General features: G+C 40.9%; 1 protein-coding gene across 1 annotated transcript in view; it reads right to left on the bottom strand.

Moving 5' to 3' along the window:
• slc16a13 (solute carrier family 16 member 13) overlaps window positions 1-20534 on the bottom strand; it is a 55212-nt gene extending 34678 nt beyond the window's left edge. Inside the window, exons 1-2 of the mRNA XM_029674471.2 lie at window positions 20370-20534; window positions 19609-19660 (exon numbers count right to left, since the gene is read on the bottom strand). The gene's annotated coding sequence lies outside the window, so the exon portion shown is untranslated. The remainder of the gene's footprint in view (window positions 1-19608; window positions 19661-20369) is intronic.
• Window positions 20535-24156: the final 3622 nt, after the last annotated feature.

Consider the following 24156-nt stretch of genomic DNA (forward strand, 5'->3'; position numbering starts at 1 on the left):
AAGCATGAGATCTCTTCAACTTCAGCTCTCCATTCTGTATCTTCAGGTAAAGGCATCAGCTCTCCATTCTGTATCTTCGGGTAAGGACATCAGCTCTCCATTCTGTATCTTCGGGTAAGGACATCTGCTCTCCATTCTGTATCTTCGGGTAAGGACATCAGCTCTCCATTCTGTATCTTCGGGTAAGGACATCAGCTCTCCATTCTGTATCTTCGGGTAAGGACATCAGCTCTCCATTCTGTATCTTCGGGTAAGGACATCAGCTCTCCATTCTGTATCTTCGGGTAAGGACATCAGCTCTCCATTCTGTATCTTCGGGTAAGGACATCAGCTCTCTATTCTGTATCTTCAGGTAAGGGCAGTCAAATATAACTTGGTATATTTGGGCACTTGACCTCTAAGAGTCCAAAGTGTGGTCTCACACTGGGATAAAATATAATGCCATCTGAAGAGGATCCTAACCACGGGGCATCTGGGTGCACTACGAAGCCACACGGAAAGAAGTTAACATTCTTCAGTGTGCAGTACTCCTGTACAGCCACTGGCTCCATGGCTAGCCCCCTCTTAATCTCCATGGTCTGCATACCAGGCATGTATCTGTAACGGATGTAAAACGGCTAGCTTAGTTAGCGGTGCGCGCTAAATAGCGTTTCAATCGGTGACGTCACTTGCTCTGAGACCTTGAAGTAGTGGCTCCCCTTGCTCTGCAAGGGCCGCGGCTTTTGTGGAGCGATGGGTAACGATGCTTCGAGGGGTGACTGTTGTTGGTGTGCAGAGGGTCCCTGGTTCGCGCCCGGGTATGGGCGAGGGTACGGTCTAAAGTTATACTATTACATATCCATGGAGTGCTTTGTAGAGAGAACTTCTGAAAAACATTTTAAAACCTTATCAGATTGGAGAGATTACTATGACAAAGACTCATGTAATTTTCCAGAAATAGCACAAACCCCTAAGTTCAAATAAAATGTATTAAATATACATATGTATTAATATACAGATTATTATATAGCTTTGAAGTCAGAAGTTACATACACCTTAGCCAAATACATTTAATCTCAGTTTTCCACAATTCCTGAAATTTAATCAGAGTAAAAAATCCCTATATTAGGTCAGTTAGGATCCCTACTTTATTTTAAGAATGTGAAATGTCAGAATAATAGCAGAGAGAATAATCTATTTCAGCTTTTATTTATTTCATCACATTCCCAGTGGGTCAGAAGTTAACATAGTATTTGGTAGCATTGCCTTTAAATTGTTTAACTTGGGTCAAACGTTTCAGGTAGCCTTCCACCAGCTTCCCACAAAAAGTTGGGTGAACTGTGGCCCATTCCTCTTGACAGAGCTGGTGGAACCGAGTCAGGTTTGTAGGCCTCCTTGCTCGCACAAGCTTTTTCAGTTCTGCCCACAAATGTTCTATAGGATTGAGGTCAGGGCTTTGTGATGGCCACTCCAATACCTTGACTTTGTTGTCCTTAAGCCATTTCGCACACATCTTTGTCCATTTGGAAGATCCCTTTGCGACCAAGCTTTAACTTCCTGACTGATGTCTTGAGATATTGCTTCAATATATCCACATAATTTTCATCCCTCATGATGCCATCTATTTTGTGAAGTGCACCAGTCCCTCTTGCAGCAAAGCACCCCCACAAAATGATGCTGCCACCCCCGTACTTCACGGTTGGGATGTTGTTTTTCAGCTTGCAAGCCTCCCCCTTTTTCCTCCAAACATAACAATGGTCATTATGGCCAAACAGTTCTATTTTTGTTTCATCAGACCAGAGGACATTTCTCTAAAAAGTACGATCTTTGTCCCCACGTGCAGTTGCAAACCTTAGTCTGGCTTTTTTATGGCGGTTTTAGAGCAGTGGCTTCTTCCTCGCTGAGCGGCCTTTCAGGTTATGTCGATATAGGACTTGTTTTACTGGGGATATAGATACTTTTGTACCCGTTTCCTCCAGCATCTTCACAAGGTCCTTGCTGTGGTTCTGGGATTGATTTGCACTTTTCGCACTAAAGTACGTTCATCTCTAGGAGACAGAACGCGTCGCCTTCCTGAGCGGTATGACTGCTGCGTGGTCCCATGGTGTTTATACTTGCATTCTATTATTTGTACAGATGAACGTGGTACCTTCAGGCGTTTGGAAATTGCTCCCAAGGCTGAAACAGACTTGTGGAGGTCTACAATAATTTTTCTGATTTCTGTTGATTTTCCCATGATGTCAAGCAGAGGCACTGAGTTTGAAGGTAGGCCTTAAAATACATCCACAGGTACACCTCCAATTGACTGAAATTATGTAAATTAGCCAATCAGAAGCTTCTAAAGCCATGACATCATTTTCTGGAATTTTCCAAGCTGTTTGAAGGCACAGTCAACTTAGTGCATGTAAACTTCTGACCCACTGGAATTGTGATACAGTGAATTATAAGTGAAATAATCTGTCTATAAACAATTGTTGGAAAAATGACTTGTGTCATGCACAAAGTAGATGCCCTAACCGACTTTCCAAAACTATAGTTTGTTAACAACACATTTGTGGAGTGTTTGAAAAATGAGTTTTAATGACTCCAACCTAAGTCTATGTAAACTTCCGACTTCAACTGTATTCCCCCCAGTCTTTGTCCCAAACACTTGTCATGACATTGTAAATACGCTACTGTTTAGGCTTGTATCATCTGGATACAAAAAAAATCTAAATACATTTTTTTCTAAAATGTTTCCATTCAAGGAACCTCTAACTTACCTTATTCCATCAGCACACGAGTTACTAGGTTTACAGAACTCTATCCCATCAACCGGACCTGGCTTCACACCCTAATTAACAAGGATTTACTGTTACATAGGCTGAATACTTGTCAGGCACATTTTTTATGGATATTGACAGACTCACAAGTGTTCTTGGCTTGAGCCAACTCTGTTCTGTCTGTGCAGCTGTGAACTGGTGGTGCAGCAGGAATGTTTAGTTGAGAGTAGTGCACTGTCTGGTAAAGAAGGGCCACCAGATGATTGCACAGAGCTCTTCCTGCTTTGAACCACTATCACTGGTACGGAGTGCTTTAACACCATCTGTGAAGCGAAGATAAGTATAAGATAAGTATTATGGAAGACTGATGTGAGAAACAAGAATTATTCGGCCCATAAATAACAGCAAACATAGTAGTCTCTAGTCTTCTTAACGAGGGGCTCATTTAACAATACAGGAATACATTGTGTCTCAGTAACAAAATTACCAAACACTGCATCAACAGATCTTTACCAAATAACCTGTTTAGTGGGCAATTCTCAATTGGGATTGGGACCCATCATTAATATCTATCTATCTATCTATCTATTGATAAGATTTAACATTGACACTGTCTCCAACACACCATAATGACAGTGTCCCACAGGAGATATTTAACAAGGGCACTAGTCACCATCTATAACCTTTCCCTACTCTCATGCTGTGTGGCTTTTCATTCTCCCTCGTGGACCTGTGACAGGCAGTCCTCACAGTGATCTCCCCTGTCAATGTATCTTTGTTAGATACTGTGTAGAAGACATGAATAACAATTATTTTTAGCTAGCAAATATAGGTAGCAAGCATAAGTTAAGCAAGCTAACAGATACACACATTCTCAGGTAGATTCTGTCAACGTTACATCATTTTACGAAGTAACTAGCTAGCTACAGTTAGTTAAATTAGCTAGCTAGCTAATGATTGTAGCTAGCTTTATCTGTCACTGACTTGGTACTCACCTTCATAGTTGTCTATGTAGCTTCCTATATATCTTGAAGTCATTTTCGTTCTTGCTAGCTGGAGTCTGAGGCCGATGTAACAATTTGATGTACATTAATAATATTCATTTGAGGAAAGTCCTGAAGACAGCTAGTAAAAAAACTGCGACAGTGGTAGCACTGTTATATTGTCGATAACAACTAGACTGACTTTTGTTCTATAGTATGACACACCAGTAGGAAGTGTGCTTAGAGCGTTCGGTCATGGAATGTGCAATAAGGGCTAATGCGTCAAGAAATTCCTCTTCTGTAATTTGGCCTTCACATGAGTCTATGTACAGCTGTTAATTTTATAATTAATTGAAAAAAAACTCCTTAAAATGTACTTGTGTTAGTGGAGATGGAGGAGACTGAAACAAAAACATGCTTACTTTCAAAATATCATTTTTATTGTTATCTGTACAGTTAGTCCCTCTATTTCCTTTGGTAATATTAACTATTTTGACCTGTATTGCTTTTGTTTGAAGATGGATATTGAATTGCATGGCCTGGCTTTGTTCAGCCTGCCTCATGCCAACTTCTAATGGGAAGTGTATGAGCTATAGACTGTTGGGTTTTCACCATTTATCCCCTGGCTTTATGAGGTGTACTATAATATGAAGAATCCAAAATGGAGCAGACCAAAGGAAATGTAACCACGTAATCTGTAAAATCACATTCCTAGACTAGAGAACAACTTCTTTACGAATCCAAGTCTATTCATCTCTAAGTGATCTCTTCACAAACACGCAAAGCTTTTCGAATAAGACCCTGGGGGCTATGGCGGTGTCAATACACCTCTTCATCGGCTCTATGCACAGGGGAAATGAGAACAATGGATAGCGGGTGGAGAGATGGAGATGGAGAGAGCCTCCAGCTTCCCGTCTCATCCCATCTCATTTCCTTCACGGTTGCAGACAAGTGAAAGGACTACAAGATTGATAACGACGACGGCTGAAGCGTCCGGCCAGGTACCTTTGGAAAGCTGCCAATGGGAGCCACCTGTATAGACTGAGGGGATCTCAGGTGTGTTTGACTGCACTGTGATGACAGTTAGCCAGAGGAGAACAGCTGGTAGCATCAACCAACACCCTGTAAAGGTGCAAGGGGAAGTGCAGGTCAGGACTGTCTCTCTAATTAGTGGGATGATTGTGATCTAATCATTCGCAAAGGAGCACTCTACACTGAGTATACAGTAGGAACACCCCACCCACCCTTTGCCCAAAGAACAGCTTCTATTCGTCGGGGCATAGACTCTACAAGGTGTCGAAAGCATTCCCCAGGGATGCTGGCCCATGTTGACTCCAATGCTTCCCACAGTTGTGTCAAGTTGGCTGTGTGTCTTTTGGGTGGTGGACCATTCTTGAAACACACGGGAAACTGTTGAGTGTGAACAACCCAGCAGCGTTGCAGTTCTTGATACAACCGGTGCACCTGGCACGTACTACCATACCCCGTTCAAAGGCACTTAAATCTTTTGTCTTGCCCATTCACCTTCTGAATGGAACACATACACAATCCATGCCTCAATTGTTTAAAAATCCTTCTTTCACCTGTTTCCTCCCGTTCATCGACACTGATTGAATCAGATTTAACAAGTAACATCAATAAGGGATCATAGATTTCACCTGGATTCACCTGTCATGGAAAGAGTAGGTGTTCTTAATGTTTTGTATACTCAGTGTATTCGTCCCTTCAGAGAGGAGCTACAGGAAGGATCCTTCTCTGGCTGTGTGTTCCGTCTTGTCTAACACAGATGAGGAAAGCCGTCTGCAGAGTCTACAGCCAGACAGACAGCCAGAGAGGTGCATTCTCAGAGGACAGGTAGTACCTGTTCAAAGACCCAAAGAAGAGGCTTCTTTAACTCTGATGGTTGAGTTCGTAGTAATCAAGCACTTTTGTCGGGATGAAGCACTTTGGCTTTTCAAATAACGACGCAAAACAATCCAGAATTTATCTTGGGTCTTTGTATTAGTGGCTCTGAGCACTTTCTGTAGTGGAACTCTAAGAAGCTGCAAAGAGAAGCTACCAACAAGAGCTACCTGTGTAGAGCGAGGCAATTTTAGATCAGTTTCACTAAACTATTATGCCAGTTTGACGAGTTAAACTGGCATAATAGTTCAGTGAAACTGGGTGTCTGTGCCCCAGTGGTGGTTTGCATTATTTGTATTTTATTACTGTCAGTCTCTCTAGTCTAGCTGCACGGTTGCATTCTCTAAAAACAGGTAGTACATGTTTAACGCAATCCTTAAGTTGTTACAGAAACCTTGTCCTTGAGATTCTCAAAGCTTTAAAAGGGGGCACTCTCCCACAACTCACCAATAACATGCGGGTAGACTCTTTCCCTGTCCCCAATATTTACCACCAGATAACCTAGTGCCAGGGTGAGTTTATAACGGTCAGAAGTGATGGTTCTGTGCTGAAAACAATCTATTGAAAGCCGTCAAATGCTTCTGCCACTTGAGAAGAGTTCACTCTGCCTGTCTTACTGGCTGTGATCCAAATAGCTTTACTACCCATGCCTCATTTCACCCAGGACTGCAGACAAGGAAGGCACAAGAGACTCAACATGTTTTGATCGAATGCCATTCGCTTCACTTTATCAACGCTGTTCGGATCAGTGGTCGCAGAGAAAAGGAATTCAAGTGCAGTTAAGATTACAGGGACTTGCAAAAGTATTCAGACCCCTTGGATTTCTTCACATTATTATTGTGTTATAAAGTGGGATTAAAATGGATTTCATTGACAAGGAAGACTTACAAACTCCTGCAGAGAGCATATTCAACTGACAATCTCTTAAACCTCTTCAACCTATGGGGGCGATATTTCATTATTGGATAAAAAAACGTGCCCGTTTTAAGCGCAATATTTTGTCACAAAAAGATGCTCGACTATGCATATAATTGACAGCTTTGGAAAGAAAACACTCTGACGTTTCCAAAACTGCAAAGACATTATCTGTGCGTGCCCCAGAACTGAAGCTACAGGCAAAACCAAGATGAAACTACAAACAGGAAATGAGCAGGATTTTTGACGCTCTGTTTTTCATTGTTTCCTTATATGGCTGTGAAAGCGCCACGAATTAGCCTGCCCTTTCTATCGTTTCTCCAAGTTGTCTGCAGCATTGTGACGTATTTGTAGGCATATCATTGGAAGATTGGCCATAAGAGACTACATTTACCACGTGTCGGCCCGGTGTCCTTTGTTGAAATTGTTGCGTAATCTCCAAGCTGCTCGCATTTATCCATGTGATTGAGACAGAGAGGAGACTTCCAGGAATGATATATCATGAAGAGATATGTGAAAAACACCTTGAGGATTGCTTCTAAACAACGTTTACCATGTTTCAGTCGATATTATGGAGTTAATGTGGAAGAAGGTTTGGCGTTTTGATGAATGAATTTTCGGGTTTTTTTGGTAGCCAAACATGACGCAGAAAACGGACCGATTTCTCCTGCACAAATAATCTTTCAGGAAAAACTGAACATTTGCTATCTAACTGAGAGTCTCCTCATTGAAAACATCCGAAGTTTTTCAAAGGTAAATGATTTTATTTGAATGGTTTTCTGGTTTTTGTGAAAATGTTGCCTGCTGAATGCTAAATGCTATGCTAACTATCAATGCTGTTACACAAATGCTTGTTTTGCTATGGTTGAGAAGCATATTTTTGAAAATCTGAGATGACAGTGTTGTTAACAAAAGGCTAAGCTTGAGAGCTAGCATATTTATTTCATTTCATTTGCGATTTTCATGAATAGTTAATGTTGCGTTATGGTAATGGGCTTGAGGCTGTAGTCACGATCCCGGATCCGGGATGGCTCGACGCAAGAAGTTAAAAAGAACTGATGTTGGCACAAGATGTCGGAGCATAACTAACAAAATTACAGTTAAAAATGTATGCTTAATCCAGTATAAATTAATGTAAAGAATTATACAAAATTCAAAAATTCTACAGCACAATGGCAGAGTCATGTTCTAAATGTAAAACTAGTAATGACTCAATAATCCATGCTTTCTGGGAATGATATGAAGTCCAAAAGTTATGGGTGGAGCTAGAAAGTTGGCTGTCTTAATATTTCAAGACATGGCATATGGGGGTGTAGTGAGATACCTGCGGAGTTAGACGACTTTCTTCTCATTACTCATCTTGAAAAGCATGTACTAAAAACATGGAAATCAATCACTCCGCCATAAATTAACACAATGGAAAAAATATAATGATCTATTATTTAAAATATTGAAAGTGTGTGGGCTATGGAGAGAAACAAAATGGTGCAGTTTTGGACCATGTGGCGGAAAGTGATGTGGGCGCTGGAGATGTGTGTGTATGCTAGTGGGTCTGGGCAGGCGTGATGTAGTTGATGTTTGTATACTGTTGTCGTTTGTATGTGTATGCTTCGTATCATTTTTTAAATGTTTTTTTTTCCAAGATAAAAAATAAATAAAAAATAATCATTTTTTGTCAAATATCTACACAAAATACTCTGTCAAAGTGGAAGAAAAAATAATTATAAAAGAACTAAAATATAGTCATTGTATAAGTATTAAGACCCTTTGTTTAGGCAAGCCTAAATTAGTTCCGGTGTACAATTTGGCTTAACAAATCAAATAGAAAGTGACATGGACTCACTGTGCAATATCAGGGGTTGTCATGATTTGTAAATGACTAACCCTTCATACATACATACAGATGTTTTAAAGTCAAGTATCGAATATCAATCACAGATTCAGCTACTAAGACCAGGGGGTTTTGAAACTGCTAAGGGATGTTACCATGAGGCCATTGGTGATTTTAAAACAGCTCCATTGTTCAATGGCTGTGATGGGAGAAAGCTGAGGATGGATCAACAACATTGTAGTGACTCCACAATAATGACCTAAATGACAGAGTGAAAAGAACACAAATATTCCAAAAACATGCATATTGTATGCAACAAGGAATTGAAGTAAAAGTGAAAACCAAAAACTTGCAAAGGAATACACTTTTGGGCCTAAATGCAAAGCCTTATGTTTGGGGAAAATCCAACAAAACACTTCATTGAGTAACTGCCTCCTTATTTTCAAGCAAGGTGGTGGCTGCATCATTGGTATGTGTATGCATGACATTGGCAAATACTGGGGAGTTTTTCCAGGTGAAAAGAAACAGGATAGGGCTAAGCATAGGCAAAATCCTATAGAGAAACCTGCTTCAGACTGCTTTACACTGGGAGAGGAATTCACAGTTCAGCAGGACAATAACCTACAACACAAGGTCAACTCAACACTGGAGCTGCTTACCAAGAACACAGTTAATGTTCTTAAGTGGCCAAGTTAGTTTTGACTTAAATCTGATTGAAATACTAGGTAAGGCAAGACCTGAAAAGTGTTGTCTAGCCATGATCCCCAACATCATTACATAGCTTGAAGAATTTAGAAAAGAATAGGCAAAAATTGCGCAAAGTAGAGGGCTGCATTCAGTATGCTGGTCCCAACAGATCATTGCGGCTAGGTTGCCATTTTTCAGGGGGATCAGAGACGACTTTGGGATAAAAATACTTATGTTGTCCTGCAGATTATTTGCAAATGGTCATCTTTCTTGGCCTACCTATTGTATTAAAAGCACATATTTGTTGCATTATTCACACACCGAATTCTCTGCTTCAACTTCAGTTAATTAACTACCTCTCCTAGTATGTGGTATCATTGAAAGAGTGGGCTGCCTACATGGGCGGAGAATCACGTGGCAGTACATTTTAAATATGAATTTAACGTAAATATTCGTAGACTGTAGTTTACCAGTGTCGGTAAATAAATATTGATAACGGAAAGAATTGGAGGGCGCTTAACCAACGCGAGTCGAGTTGCAATCAAACATTTGTATCATCATCGAAAAGGAAATGGCACAGGTTGTAGGCTACTATGGTGAGCGAACGTTGCGCCTTTTAATTTTCAATGAGTATTGATTACCCATTTATTTGCCTCTGCCTGCAAAATCGTCCTCCTAAAAGGTAGGCTGTGTCCTATAGGCCTGAGCAAAACGTAGCAAGTGGTACGGTCATCATTCAAGCTCCTTCCAGTTCAGTAGCCCTACGTGCGGGATCATGTGCGCGTGTGGCCTCAATTAAATAGTTGGCTATAGCCTGCATGGGCGGAGAAGCACGGGGCAGTTCTTTTTCCAAGGAAATGTTCTTCCTAAATATGATTAGGCTATAGTTTTCTACATTGCCTAGAAATAAATATTGACCACCCCTATTTCTGTCAGAAAATCTTCCCACTCCTAAAAGGTAGGCTGTAAAAAATAACTCAAGAGAAATGGCAAGTTTCTCCAACTCTGCTGTCTTCGAACTACATCTACCATATTGGCTGATATAGCCCAGTATAATACAGATAGCCTAATATAATGGGCCACGCGAGAATCTGGTCATTTAACCTATTTCCTAAGTTATTTTTGCACATTTGATATTGCCTATAGGACGCAAAATTCCAGGGACCTTGGCTGGCAAGTGAGCTGCGTCACATACGTCTAAAATAACATTGAGGACTGTGGTTGGGTTTGAGACGAGTTCTGTGCAAGTTGGGTAGAAAGCCACGCAGTGGGTGTGGTATGAAAAGCTGTGGGGAGTGGGATAAATAAATCAGTCCCGCCAGACCTCTATTGCAAAGCTCTTAGAGACTTACCCAATTAGACTCACCTTTTTAATTGCTGCTAAAGGTGTTTCCAACATCTATGGACTCAGGGAGCTGAATACTTATGCAACGAGAAAGTAGGCCATCATTGTAAATACGAATTTGTTCTCAACTGACTTGCCTATTTAAATAAATGTAAAAAACGAAAAAATTAAATCCAAAACGACTATATTTTATTTCACATTTTTATGGATCTTTTTTTTTCATTATACATTTTTCTCCCACTTCGACAGAATATTTTGTGTAGATTGTTGTCAAACCGTGTTAGGACTTGAACAGTTTCACTGCACTAGTGCAGCTGGTAAAACACACATAAGGAGGTTGCCCACGATCGCAGGATTCAGAAGCACTTGGAATGGGTGTGATTGAATCATCTGCTGAGATGCACTCACTGAAAGATGATTTTAGGTCTTCTATGGAGGCAGCTTCTTTCTGGTCCGCATCACATTCATTCTGTACATTCCATACCAACTTGGCACTAATAACACTGCATCTGAATTGTTTTCATGTCATTTCAACATCATTTTGTCAATAATTTCAGTCAGTCATAGTGGATTACCAACAAGTTGTATGTTGAAATGACATCAGAGTCCAGTATACCCCATACCCCATATGACCAGGTAGAATTTAACCCGTTAGTATTTCCTGTTACCTACCCAGACAGGTGAGGGTTAAAGTTTAAAGGACAAAGCCAATACCGTAAGGTCTCTATATTTCTATCATCAACTAGTTTTTCTACTATTTTCAGCCAATGAATGGACAAATTGGGACTGACGTCACTGGAGCTACACGTGCAACTGGTGCATCAGGCCAACACATTTATCACCTGACCCGGAGCAGCACCGCCAGAGACCCTGACCCTTAACCTGCGCAAATGGGAGACCTGGGTTCAAATAGTGTTTGTTTTCCTTCAAATATTTTGAATGTTTGATTGGGCCTGGCCTAAAGTGCCAGATGGACGGGGTTTGTAATATTGGGACTACTCCATTCGTTTCATTGTGCCAGTCAAGCTCAATCAAGCACAGCTCAAAAGAAAACAAATACTATTTGAACCCAGGTGTGGTTCATAGACACGTGACTCAATGAGGAATCTGAAATACTCTGGTAGTCAGAGGGAGATGGCTAGAAGGGATATAGCTTTGTCAAACTGAAGTCAAAAGTTGAATATCTTTGCATTTTAGCTAACCCTAACACTTTTCCTAACCGTAAAACAGATTCTCCTAACCGGCTACGTTAATTTTAAACCTGATGTATAAGTTCTCCTAAACACTAAGTAAAATCTGACAAAAGCTGTATATCGGCAAGTAGGACAGCGCATTCCAAGTCCCGCCAATATCCAGCAACTTTGCACCACCATTGAAGAGGAGTGGGACAACATTCCACAGGCCACAATCAACAGCCTGATCAACTCTATACGAAGGAGATATGTCCTGCTGCAGGAAGAAAATGGTGGTCATACTAGATACTGACTGGTTTTCTGATCCACGCCCCTTTTTCAAAAAAGTATCTGTGACCAACATATGCTTATTGTCACACCTGCTCACGCGTCAGGCTCCCCAGCATTGCGCACACCTGCCTTCCCCTGTCAAGTGCATCAGCGATTATTGGACTCATCTGGACTCAATCACCTCTGTCATTACCCTCCCTATACATGTCTGGTTCCCCGTGAATTCTTCCCAAAGTGTCGACACAGCTGCATTCAGACAAAAAAAGACATGGCTTCCCCCGTGGTGGTATTCATATCCCAGGTACTAGCCTGTACGAATGTACCTTCAGGGACTTACCATTTACCATAAAAGTTACGGCCGGTCGTTATACAATGGGCCTACTGAATTAAACTCAGGCTCTCCAGGTCCGTATCCTATACTGTTCAGCCTACGACTCTCATCCCCCCAAGATGGGGAGGCAGGTAGCCTAGTGGTTAGAGTGTTGGACAAGTAACCGAAAGGTTGCAAGATCAAATTCCGAGCTGACAAGGTAAAAATCTGTCGTTCTGCCCCTGAACAAGGTAGTTACTGTTCCAAGGCCGTCATTGAAAATAAGAATTTGATCTTAACTTCCTTGGGACAGGGGGCAGTATTTTCACATCCGGATGAAAAGCATGTCCAAAGTAAACGGCCTGCTACTCAGACCCAGAAGCTAAGATATGCATATTATTAGTATTAGTTGGATAGAAAACACTCTGAAGTTTCTAAAACTGTTTGAATCATGTCTGTGTATAACAGAACTTATTTGACAGGCGACAAACCGTTCAGATTGTTTTTGAAAGTTTTTTTTAGGTCACTCTTTTCAATGGGTTTTCATTGGGAATCCAGATTTCTAATCAACTTTCCTGCAGTTCCTTTCGCTTCCACTGGATGTCAAGTCTTTAGAAATTGGTTGAGGTTTTTCCTTTAAGAAATGAAGAAGTAACACTGTTCAGAATGAGGCTCAAGGGAAGTGTACTCTTTGTTAGAGGCTCATGACCTGAAAGCACGCTCCACTTTGTTTTTCTCCGGTATTGAACACAGTATATCCAGTCTTCAATTTTGAGTTGTCACGTTGCGCAAGTTGGAACCAGTGTTTTTCTGGATCAAACGCGCCAAATAAAATTGACATTTTGGATATATATTGACGGAATTAATCGGACAAAAGGACCATTTATGGGACATATTGGAGTGCCAACAGAAGAAGCTCGTCAAAGGTAAGGCATTAATTATATTTTTATTTCTGCGTTGTGTCGTGCCTGCAGGGTTGAAATATGCTTTTCTCTCTTTGTTTACTGGGATGCTATCCTCAGATAATAGCCGAAAAGCATTTTTGAAATCTGACACGTTGGCTGGATTCACAAGTGTAGCTTTAATTTGGTATATTGAATGTGTGATTTCATCAAAGTAACATTTTTTATAGTAATTTATTTGAATTTGGAGCTCTGCATTTTCACTGGATGTTGGCCAGGTGGGACACTACCGTCCCACATATCCCAGAGAGGTTAACTGACTTGCCTAGTTAAATAAAAGGTACAAAAATAAAAATTAGTGGAAACAGATACCGGAACTTGCCTACCGTGATTGTTGCCAGCTCTGCTCCACTGATCTGGACTCTGGTTTGACTACAAATCATGGTGAACCCTGCTTGCAGCGCCATCTGATAGTTATTTACTCTGAAAAATAAAAACCTAACAGGCACTAGGGAAGCTTAACCAAGTTTAATTCTTCCCAAAGGGTTGACACAGCTGTATTCAGACAAAAACATGGCTTACCCCGTGGTGGTATTCATACCCCACGTCTCCTCCTTATCTCTAAACATTGCATCCTTCTTGCTAAGCAGGGAACTAAGTGATATGAGCCTTCAACGGTTTCTCCCCTTATCAGTACTGTCACATGCAATTGTTTTCCCTGCACTCACCCAAAGTGTCCATTCCCCAGGTGCTCGCATTTGTTGACTTCCGTAACTTTAAAATCATTGGTTTCATGCATGTTAACATTAGAAGCCTCCTCCCTAAGTTTGTTTTATTCACTGCTTTAGCACACTCCGCCAACCCAAATGTTTTAGCCATGTCTGAATGGAAGGCCACCAAAAATCCTGAAATTTCCATCCCTAACTAACATTTTCCGACATGATAGAGCTGCCAAATGTGGCGGAGATGCAATCTACTGCAGAGATAGTATGACAGAACTCTTGCAGGCTATCCAGGTCTGTGCCCAAACAATTCAAGCTTCTACTTTTAACAATCCACCTTTCCAGAAACAAGTATCTCAGTTGCCGCTTGTTATAGACCACCCTCGGCCCCCAGTTGTGCCCTTGACACCATATGTGAATTGATAGCCCCCCCTTCTATCTTCAGAGTTTGTACTGTTAGGTGACCTGAACTGGGACATGCTTAACACCCCGGCCGTCCTACATCCTAAGCTAGATGCCCTCAATCTCACACAAATCATCAAGGAACCTACCAGGTACAACCCTGAATCCGAAACCATGGGCACCCTCTTAGATATCAGCCTGACCAAACTACCCTCTAAATACACCTCTGCTGTCTTCAACCAGGATCTCAGTGATCACTACCTCATTGCTTTTATGCGTACTGGGTCCGCGGTCAAACAACCATCCCTCATCACTGTCAAACGCTCCCTAAAACACTTCAGCGAGCAGGCCTTTCTAATCGACCTGGCCCAGGTATCCTGGAAGGATATTGACCTTATCCCGACAGTAGAGGATGCCTGGTTGCTCTTCAAAAGTGCTTTCCTCTCCATCTTAAATAAGCATGCCCCATTCAAAAAAATATATAACTACGAACAGACATAGCCCTTGGTTCACCCCAGACTTGACTGCCCTTGACCAGCACAAAAACATCCTGTGGCATTCTGCATTAGCATCAATAGCCCCGCGATATGCAACTTATCAGGGAAGTCAGGAACCAATGTACTCAGTCAGTTAGGATAGCTAAGGCTAGCTTTTTCAACCAGAAATTTACTTCCTGTAGCACTAATTCCAAAAGGTTTTGGGACACTGTAAAGTCCATGGAGAATAAGAACACCTCGTCCCAGCTGCCCACTGCACTGAGGATAGGAAACACTGTCACCACCGATAAATCAGCCAAATTATCAGCCAAAATTGTTGCAACCCTTATTACTAGCCTGTTCAACCTCTTTCGTATCGTCTGAGATCCACAAAGATTGGAAAGCTGCCGTGGTCATCCCCCTCTCCAAAGGGGGAGACACTCTAGACCCAAACTGTTATAGACCTATATCCATCCTGCCCTGCCTTCTTAACATTTTCGAAAGCAAAGTTAATAAACAGATCACCGACCATTTCGAATCCCATCGTACCTTCTCCACTATGCAATCTGGTTTCCGAGCTGGTCATGGGTGCACCTCAGGGTCCTAAACGATATCATAACTGTCATCGATAAGACAGTACTGTGCAGCTGTCTTCATCGACCTGGCCAAGGCTTTCGACTATCAATCACCACATTCTTATCGGCAGACTCAATAGCCTTGGCTTCTCAAATGACTGCCTCGCCTGGTTCACCAACTACTTCTCAGACAGTGTTCAGCGTGTCAAATCGGAGGGCCTGTTGTCTGGACCTCTGGCAGTCTCTTTGGGGGTGCCACAGGGTTCAATTCTCGGGCAGACTCAACAGATTGCTGCCCGCACCTAGAATATGTGGACTACAACTACAAATACCTAGGTGTCTGGTTGGACTGTAAACTCTTCTTCCAGACTCACATTAAAACCTCTTCGGGCTAGAGGGCAGTATTTTCTTGTCCGGATGAAAAGCGCTCCCAAAGTAAACTGCCTGCTACTCAGGCCCAGAAGCTAGGATATGCATATAATTAGTAGGTTTAGATATAATCATGTCTGTGAGTATAACAGAACTGATATGGCAGGCAAAAACCTGAGAAATCCACCCAGGAATTTATTTTATCACTCTTTTCAATGTTTTTTTTTTAATGTGGATCTAGATTTGTGGCACTTGCTTGCAGTTCCTATCGCTTCCACTAGATGTCAGTCTAGAAATTGGTTGATGGTTTTGCTTAGAGAAATTAAGAAGTAGGACTGTTCAGAATGGGGGTCGAGTCTAGTGTACTGTTGTAGTTGGGGCGCACGACCTGAAAGCTCGCTCCACTTTGTTTTCGTCTGGTATTGAACACAGTTTATCCCGTCTTAAATGTTATTGATTATTTACGTAAAAAAATACCTAGTTGTATTAGGAACGTTGTTTGGAACAAGTTTACAGGTAACTTATTAGATATTTTGTAGTCATGTTGCGCAAGTTGGAACCGGTGTTTTTCTGGATCAAACGCGTCAAATAAAATGGACATTTGAGATAACGAAATTTATCGAACAAAAGGACCGTTTGTGATGTTTATGGGACATTTGAGTGCCAACAAAAGAAGTTCTTCAAAGGTAAGGCATGAATTATATCGTTATTTCTGAGTTTTGTGTCGCGCCTGGCGGGATGAAATATGATTGTCTGTTTGATTGATGGGGTGCTGTCCTCAGACAGTCGCATGGTTTCCTTTCGCTGTAAAGCCTTTTTGAAATCTGACACGTTGGCTGGATTAACAACAATTGTATCTTTAACTTCTTGACGCGCCCATCCCTTTAGCGGGATCATTTTCATCAACACCCGCTGAATTGCAGCGCGACAAAATCAAAATACTAAAAATATTACATTTTCATGAAATCACAAGTGCAATATAGCAAAACACAGCTTAGCTTGTTGTTAATCCACCTGGGGTGTCAGATTTCAATACAGCTTTTCGGTGAAAGCATAGCAAGCATTTGTAAGAACATCTCTCTCAGTAGACAAAATATTACAAACACTAGCAGCCAAGTAGATTGGTCACGAAAGTCAGAAAAGCCATAGATTAAATCACTTACCTTTGATAATCTTTGGATGTTTGCACTCACGAGACTCCCAGTTACACAATAAATGTTCCTTTTGTTCCATAAAGATTTTTTATATCCAAAATACCTCCATTTGTTTGGTGCGTTATGTTCAGAAATCCACAGGCTCGAGCGGTGACGACGTCACAGACAAATTCCAAATAGTGTCTAATGTCCACAGAAACATGTCAAACGTTTTTTATAATCAATCCTCAAGTTGTTTTTTAAATATATAATCGATAATATCAACCAGGACTGTCGCTTTTTCCAATAGAAGAGGGAGAGACAATGGCTGCCCCACTCTGTTGCGCAAGCAAAACTCTGCAAACACCCAGCTATCCACTGACGCAATGTTATCTTTCTTGCTCATTTTTCAAAATAAAAGCCTGCAGCTATGTCTAAAGACTGTTGACACCTTGAGGAAGCCATAGGAAAAGGAATCTGGTTGATATCCCTTTAAATGAAGGCAAGGCATCCAATGGAACAGAGCTTTCAGGAAAAACAGCACTTCCTGGTTTGATTTTCACCTACAATATCAGTTATGTTATACTAACAGACAATATTTTGACAGTTTTGGAAACTTTAGTGTTTCCTATCCTAATCTGACAATTATGCATCTTCTCGTTTCTGGGCCTGAGAAATAGGCCATTTTTAATGGGTACGTTTTTTAACCAAAAACAAAAATCCTGCCCCCTACACTCAAGAAGTTAATTTGGTGTATTGCATGTGTGATTTCATGAAAGTTTCATATTTATAGTAATTTAATTTGAATTTGGCGCTCTGCCATTTCACCGGATGTTGTCGAGGGGTTCCGCTATCGGAACGTCTAGCAATAACAGGTTTTAAGCATCTCCAATTCAAAATTAAAACTAGAATCGGCTTCCTACTTCGCAACAAAGCCTCCTTCACTCATGCCGCCAAACTTGCCCTCGTAAAACTGACTATCCTACTGATCCTTGACTTCGGCGATGTAATTTATAAAATAGCCCCCAACACTCTTCTCAGCAAACTAGATGTATATCATAGTGCCATCCATTTTATTACAAAAGCCCCATGTACTACCCACCACTTCGACCTGCATGCTCTTGTTGACTGGCCCTCACTACATATCCGTCGCCAAACCCACTGGCTCGAGGTCATCTATGTCTTTGCTAGGTAAAACCCCACCTTAGCTCACTGGTCAAAGTTTACCCCAAATCCAACACCTGCTTCTGCACTAATGTTCATATGTCCTTGAATACCTGTGTGCCGAGGCTGTTTCTGTCCTGTTACCTGTCTGTTCCTATTAAATGTTTGACTCCCCGTACCTGCTTCTCATCTCCGGCGTCAGACCTTTCACATATCTGTATTCCCAGCCTTAGATTAGGGTCTTATTTCAATTGACTGATTTCCTTACATGAACTGTAAAATCTTAATATTTTTGTTCAGTGTAATTTAGTGTACAGATTTACGAAAAGGAAACCAGTTTCTTGCCGACACAGCAAAACATATCCATGCAGTAACCAGTTAAATGCCCTCCTGTTGTGTATCAAGGCTATTTGCCAAGACACGAAGGCAGCTCCAACTTCATTAAAGTTTCACTTCATTTACCAGAGAACTTATTGGAATGTTCCCCTTTTTAAAGGGTCTCATCTTTTTGCAACTAAAATGGATGAATGGGTAAGAGACTTGTTAGTTAGTGGTTTACAGGTTGGTCTGTCAGAGCCTGGGGTGTGTGTTTTGTCTCACTGAATGATTAGATCATAATAAGAGTGAAATTAACAAACTTTTACTACTAAGTCATTTGGCAAACTACTGAGTTGCTATGGCAAACTTAAAAATAAAAAATAAACTTTCACGGAGATGCTATTTCTAGGTCCCAAGAAACAAAGAGATCTGTTGTTTGATCTGACAATTAATCTCGATGGTTGCAGTCTTCAAAAATAAAACTGAAGGACATCGGCGTTACTCTGGACCCTGATCTCTCTTTTGACGAACATACATTACATTACATTTAAGTCATTTAGCAGACGCTCTTATCCAGAACATAAAATATATTAAAGAGCAGCTTTTTTCCATCTTTGTAACATTGAACAAATCTGAAACGTTTTGTCTAAAAACTAATCCATGTTTTTGTCACTCCAAGATCAGACTACTGAGCTGTTCCCCGGACCTGCTGTTTTCGTCACTCTCCTATCTCTCAACTTCTGAATGCTCGGCTATGAAAAGGGAACTGACATTTACTCCCGAGGTGCTGACCTGTTGCACCTTCTATAACCACTGTCATTATTTGACCCTGCTGGTCATCTATGAACGTTTGGACATCTTGAAAAACGAGCCTTAATGGCTATGTACTCGTATAATCTCCACCCAGCACAGCCAGAAGAGGACTGGCCATCCCTCAGAGCCTGGTTCTTCTCTAGGTTTCTTCCTAGGTTCCTGCCTTTCTGGGGATTTGTTCCTAGCCACCGTGCTTCTACATCTGCATTGCTTGCTGTTTGACATTTTAGGTTAGGTTTCTGTATAAGCACTTTGACAGCTGCTGATGTGAAAAGGGCTTTATAAATACATTTGATTAATAAAATGGCATAGGAAAAACTGTTTGGTGTAGGAAGACTGCATAACTTGTGACATCATGTGATTGATAAATAATGAGATTACGTGCTGCATAAAATGACTGCTAGCTTTGTTTGAAATTTTGGCTCATTTTCAACGGAAAACAGTATTGGCAAATGCACCTCATTACCTTTAATACTGACCCAGGTCTGATGGGGTGAGTGAGTGAGGGAATAAAAAGTTAGCTGAAGTTAAGTTGTGTCTGTGTACGGATTTCCTACCTGAGAGGTGTGAGAGGGGCAGGATGGTCACCAGACTCCAGTGAGCTGGACGCTGCAGAAGACACAGGGGTGGTTAGGTCTATTTTAGACTAGTAAACCTCTCGGTAACACTTAACATTAGTAAAGTGTTGTAATAACTCATTGTTACACTGTACATACACTGTTTTAAGGGTTGGATAAGGTTAGGGTTAGGACAAGGGTTAATGCTCAGTGTACAGTGTAACAATTAGCAATTACAATAATTGTTACACTGTAGTTACAGCAATAATTACACAGTAAACCTAATAAGGGCACTGGAATGTAAATAGTAAAAATATCCATATAGACAGAAATAAAACTCTGCCAAAAAATACCGTTAGGTCTATTAGTCATATTAAATAACCCTCAATAGTTTTCACACATTTGAAATACCCAAAATGCGGAACAAAGGGATGATTGAGGGACAGTATAGCTGACATTAACATATTTTTTTGTCAGCAAGAGCATGGAGAGACACACAAGTTTGACAAAAATCAACGTATATATGTTCAGTTTAATACGGCTATTTATTGACGTTTGTAGCTCTTGGTCAGAAGCATGCTTTTTTTTAACGGTCCTCTCCAAGTTCAGCTGGAATTTAGACCGAAAGGATTTTACAAATGTGATTGTTTCGCGTCCCCTATCGCTGCTCAGAATATCTGTTCTAAAAAAATTGGAGAAGTGCTTAACATCACCTGTACCACATCCTCTGATTCAGAAATAATCACATTAATAATACATACCAAATGTAGGCTTGTTGTATTCGGCTCTCTGGAAAGTTTCACTGGAAGGCAGAATCCATGCTACGCAGTGAAGGTAACTCATGGACTATGTGACAGACTATTTATTGTTGACGTGTGTCCTCTGTGGTTTTGTTAAATCGGTTTGTGCAGCTCGCAACTCCCACTTGGCAGCTCAAAATGAAAATATTAAGAGGGGTTTCACCGAATAGACAGCACACGCGCATGCGCAGCAGCTGCTCAGCTGATTGACATGAATCGTCTAAACAACACCATAGGCTACATTATGTCAAATGCTATCGGTGCAAAATGGCACATTTAATTGCCTACTATTCATTCCAGACCTTATTTTACGGTCAAACATTGTCCATGATAAGACAAGTCTCAGAAATCCCATACCTAGGGCAACAGCATGTGCATGCTGGAACATTGGTAAGATTGTGGTAGGTAAACCCATCTGTCTATGATAAAACGGTGTGATCTCAATTTAAATTATTTTGGAATTATTTAAACACTTTCTGGTGATGCACTCTGGTGGCGGTGTATATAGCCTACACATGGGAATCGTTAGGAATATTTTAGTTGGTTAGCATGTGCTCAAAGCTCACTGCCGCCTTCTCCACTTCTGTGTCATAGGCTATACGCGACCCTTATCCTGTATATCCTTATTCACTTTCAAGCGTTTCATGAAAATACAACATACATAGGCAATGCAATTGAAAACAAGGAACGTGCATAAATAGAAACCCTTTCGTGCGTGCAGCAGATCAGGACAGGTGGTGAAATAACTTACATTTCAGTTGTTGTTTTTTAAATCAATGAAGCCAGCAGGCTTAGCTTGAGTGAGTTCGAGACACTTGCACTGTCTTAAAAAAATAGTTTTACCTGTAGCCTAGTTTTCCACCTGTTTTCAGTTATTTTCCCTTCAACATGTTCGGCTATAGCCTAACACATTCGTCTCTTGGTAGCCTATAGGCTATAACCACGAATGCAACTGTAGCCAGCAAGCACATCGTGTATACGCTAATGTATGCTGATGTGCTCTTAACCTATGGGCTACTACAGACATGCAATTTATGCAGTAGCAGCTGACATGTTTGCAAAGGGCGTCTACTTAGCCTCCAGCTAGCTGGGCCATTCCTATATTGCAGTGCCTTCTCTTTCCCCAGGAAATCACACTTATTTAGTGTAAAATGTGGATTCCAAAAGGCTTTACATATAAATGCAGGTGTCCTTTACCTTAACACAAAAATATGGATATGGAAAGGGAACTTAATGCATTTTGGATGTAGCCGTTTGTTCCCGGGTGTTGTTCATCAACTTCCACGAGAAACATACGCCTTAAATAATAACAATTTTAAAATATGTATTCATTATTTTATAGTCCCAGTTAAATTCTCTCATCAATAACGTTTTTCATGACTATTGTATTTATTATTTAATTTAAGATTCTGTGTCCCTGATATCACTTTGACACAACTATTGCTACTCACCCCGGTATGGGTTGATTCTTTAATTTCGTTGATTCATGGAGTGGAAGGTAGTGGTTAGAGTGTTGGGCCTGTAACCGAAAGTTTGCTAGATCGAATCCCCAAACCGAAAAGGTAAAAATGTGTCGTTCTGCCCCTGAACAAGGCAGTTAACCCACTGTTCCTAGGCCGTCATGTCATTGCAAATAAGAATTCGTTCTTAACTGGCTTGCCTAGTTAAATAAATGATGAATACACAATTCCAGCCATCTCTTCAACACGTTTATCATAGGATATGTGATTTAAAATTGACAGGGTGTCGTATTACGAGCAACAATGCCATAAATTAACCGACTGTGTTGGCTCGTATGGTTCTGCCTTTAATGAATGGAAGAAAAACGCGCGACGGCGTTTCTCAAGAGCGCGCCTTTGTAGGGGGCCTTGCGTTAATGTAGCGTTTATGTGCCAAACACTGAAAAGACACACCCTATCCACTCAGCCCTATAATTAAGTGGACACTTCTGATGAGGTATCATGGCGTCTGACGAATATACACTTGCAGGGCAGGGAAGGAATGATGGAAGGAATGATTTTTAAATGGACCACCCTTGTCTGGAAATTCGTCACTCGTACATCCCGCGATGATTGTGGTTTCAGCCATTGCTTGTGGGTGCTTTTTATGCGTTATAGTCAATTATGAGTGCGTTATATTAAATATATAATTATTAATGCACGCCTTGATAGCTAGAACATTGTTTCGATAACTAACGTTAGCCTGCCTAGCGGTAACTTCTGAAAGAAAATATTTTATTTATATAATTTACCAAATATTACCAAACAAACATATTTACAGTTTAAGTATTAGCAAAATGTCTAACTTATTTGTATTCGTTTTTACTTACACTTGCATGTTTACTTCTCCTTTGGTGTTGTTTTTACGTTTTCTCTGACTTTTCTTAGCGGATGTACAATCATCGCGAATTGAATTATGGGGAGTTTCAGGCCTCTGAGTGAACATAATTGTACACTCGCAAAGCCGACTAAAAACAAGGGCTTAATCATTTGGACCACCCTCCAAGATGGCAACGGGGATTCCCCCAAGGGCATAAGGCGAGGGTAAGTGTTTGGACCGCACGTTAGTTCGACAATTATACAGTGCTTTATTAATGTCATGGGTAAAAAAGCTTATTGAAATTTATGGATTATGTGATAGAATTCTGAAATGTACAAAGTATTGAGATGTTTTCATGATTGAAAATTGTTTCCTATAGTAATGATAAACATTTGTTGGGACTTGAAGATTCATCAACCAACCAACAAACAAACCAACGCAAACCAATTGTGGCGGTTTTGCTTAGAGGGAGTAGATAGCTATGACCGGAAGTGACTTTTTGTAGTAGGTTAGGAGAACATTTTAGCTAAGCCTAACCCTTTTCTTAACCTTAACCTAAGTCTCATAACCTGCCACGTTAATTATCCTGACCTGCTGCATAAATTATCCTAACCTGCTATGAAAAAGTCACTTCTGGTTGTTGCTGTACTCCCTCTAGTCAGAACCGCGGTTAACTCGGCCCATTATGTCCTGTGCTATTGGGAAAAGCATGCACACACACACTTCTCCCAACATCACAATCAACATGTTGATTTGCCACCCAGAAATATAATTAACATTTTCACCTGTGCCAATTAGGCTTCAACTCTGCCAATACAATGAGCAATGCAATTAACAGAACAGAGATGACAATCAGCCCTGGTTATGGAGCATAGAATGAATGATGAATTCATACATCGCCTGCTGGGGCACAACTTTCACTGGCGACACATTTGAAATCGCATTTTTGTCCTGTTTTATCATTGGAATGTGATGCAAAACAAGGCAACGGTGTGCTTTGGGACCATGCAGATGCCTCCGAGCAGTCAGGTAGGCTGTTTAGAGTGTTTATTCGACTGGATAAAAAAATATCAAAACAATTATGTCCCTCCCACTTCTAAAACCAAAGTTTCTCCCCTGATAGCCTGTAACTTATGATACAAGCATTGAGGTGTGAGGATGCTGCCAGTGTCAAGAACTAATAGGGTCCAGCAGATGAAATGCCTGTTGATTTACAGATAGTAGGCCATGTCATGTAAGTGATTTATCATAGAGATCCTATGAAATGACTTAATTCCTAATTCAATGGTGATGCTCTCGTTGGTGGAAAGGCTGGGGGGGGGGAGTGGTTGGAAAGTCCCCTCTCATTTCCAACGCTTGTCTAAGTAACTGCCACTTGTCCTCTCTGCCATTCCCTCACAGACAATGGCCGTCTGCAAACGTAATGCAT

The sequence above is a fragment of the Oncorhynchus nerka genome, linkage group LG12 (genome assembly GCF_034236695.1).
Source record: "Oncorhynchus nerka isolate Pitt River linkage group LG12, Oner_Uvic_2.0, whole genome shotgun sequence".
NCBI classification, from domain to species: Eukaryota; Metazoa; Chordata; class Actinopteri; order Salmoniformes; family Salmonidae; genus Oncorhynchus; species Oncorhynchus nerka.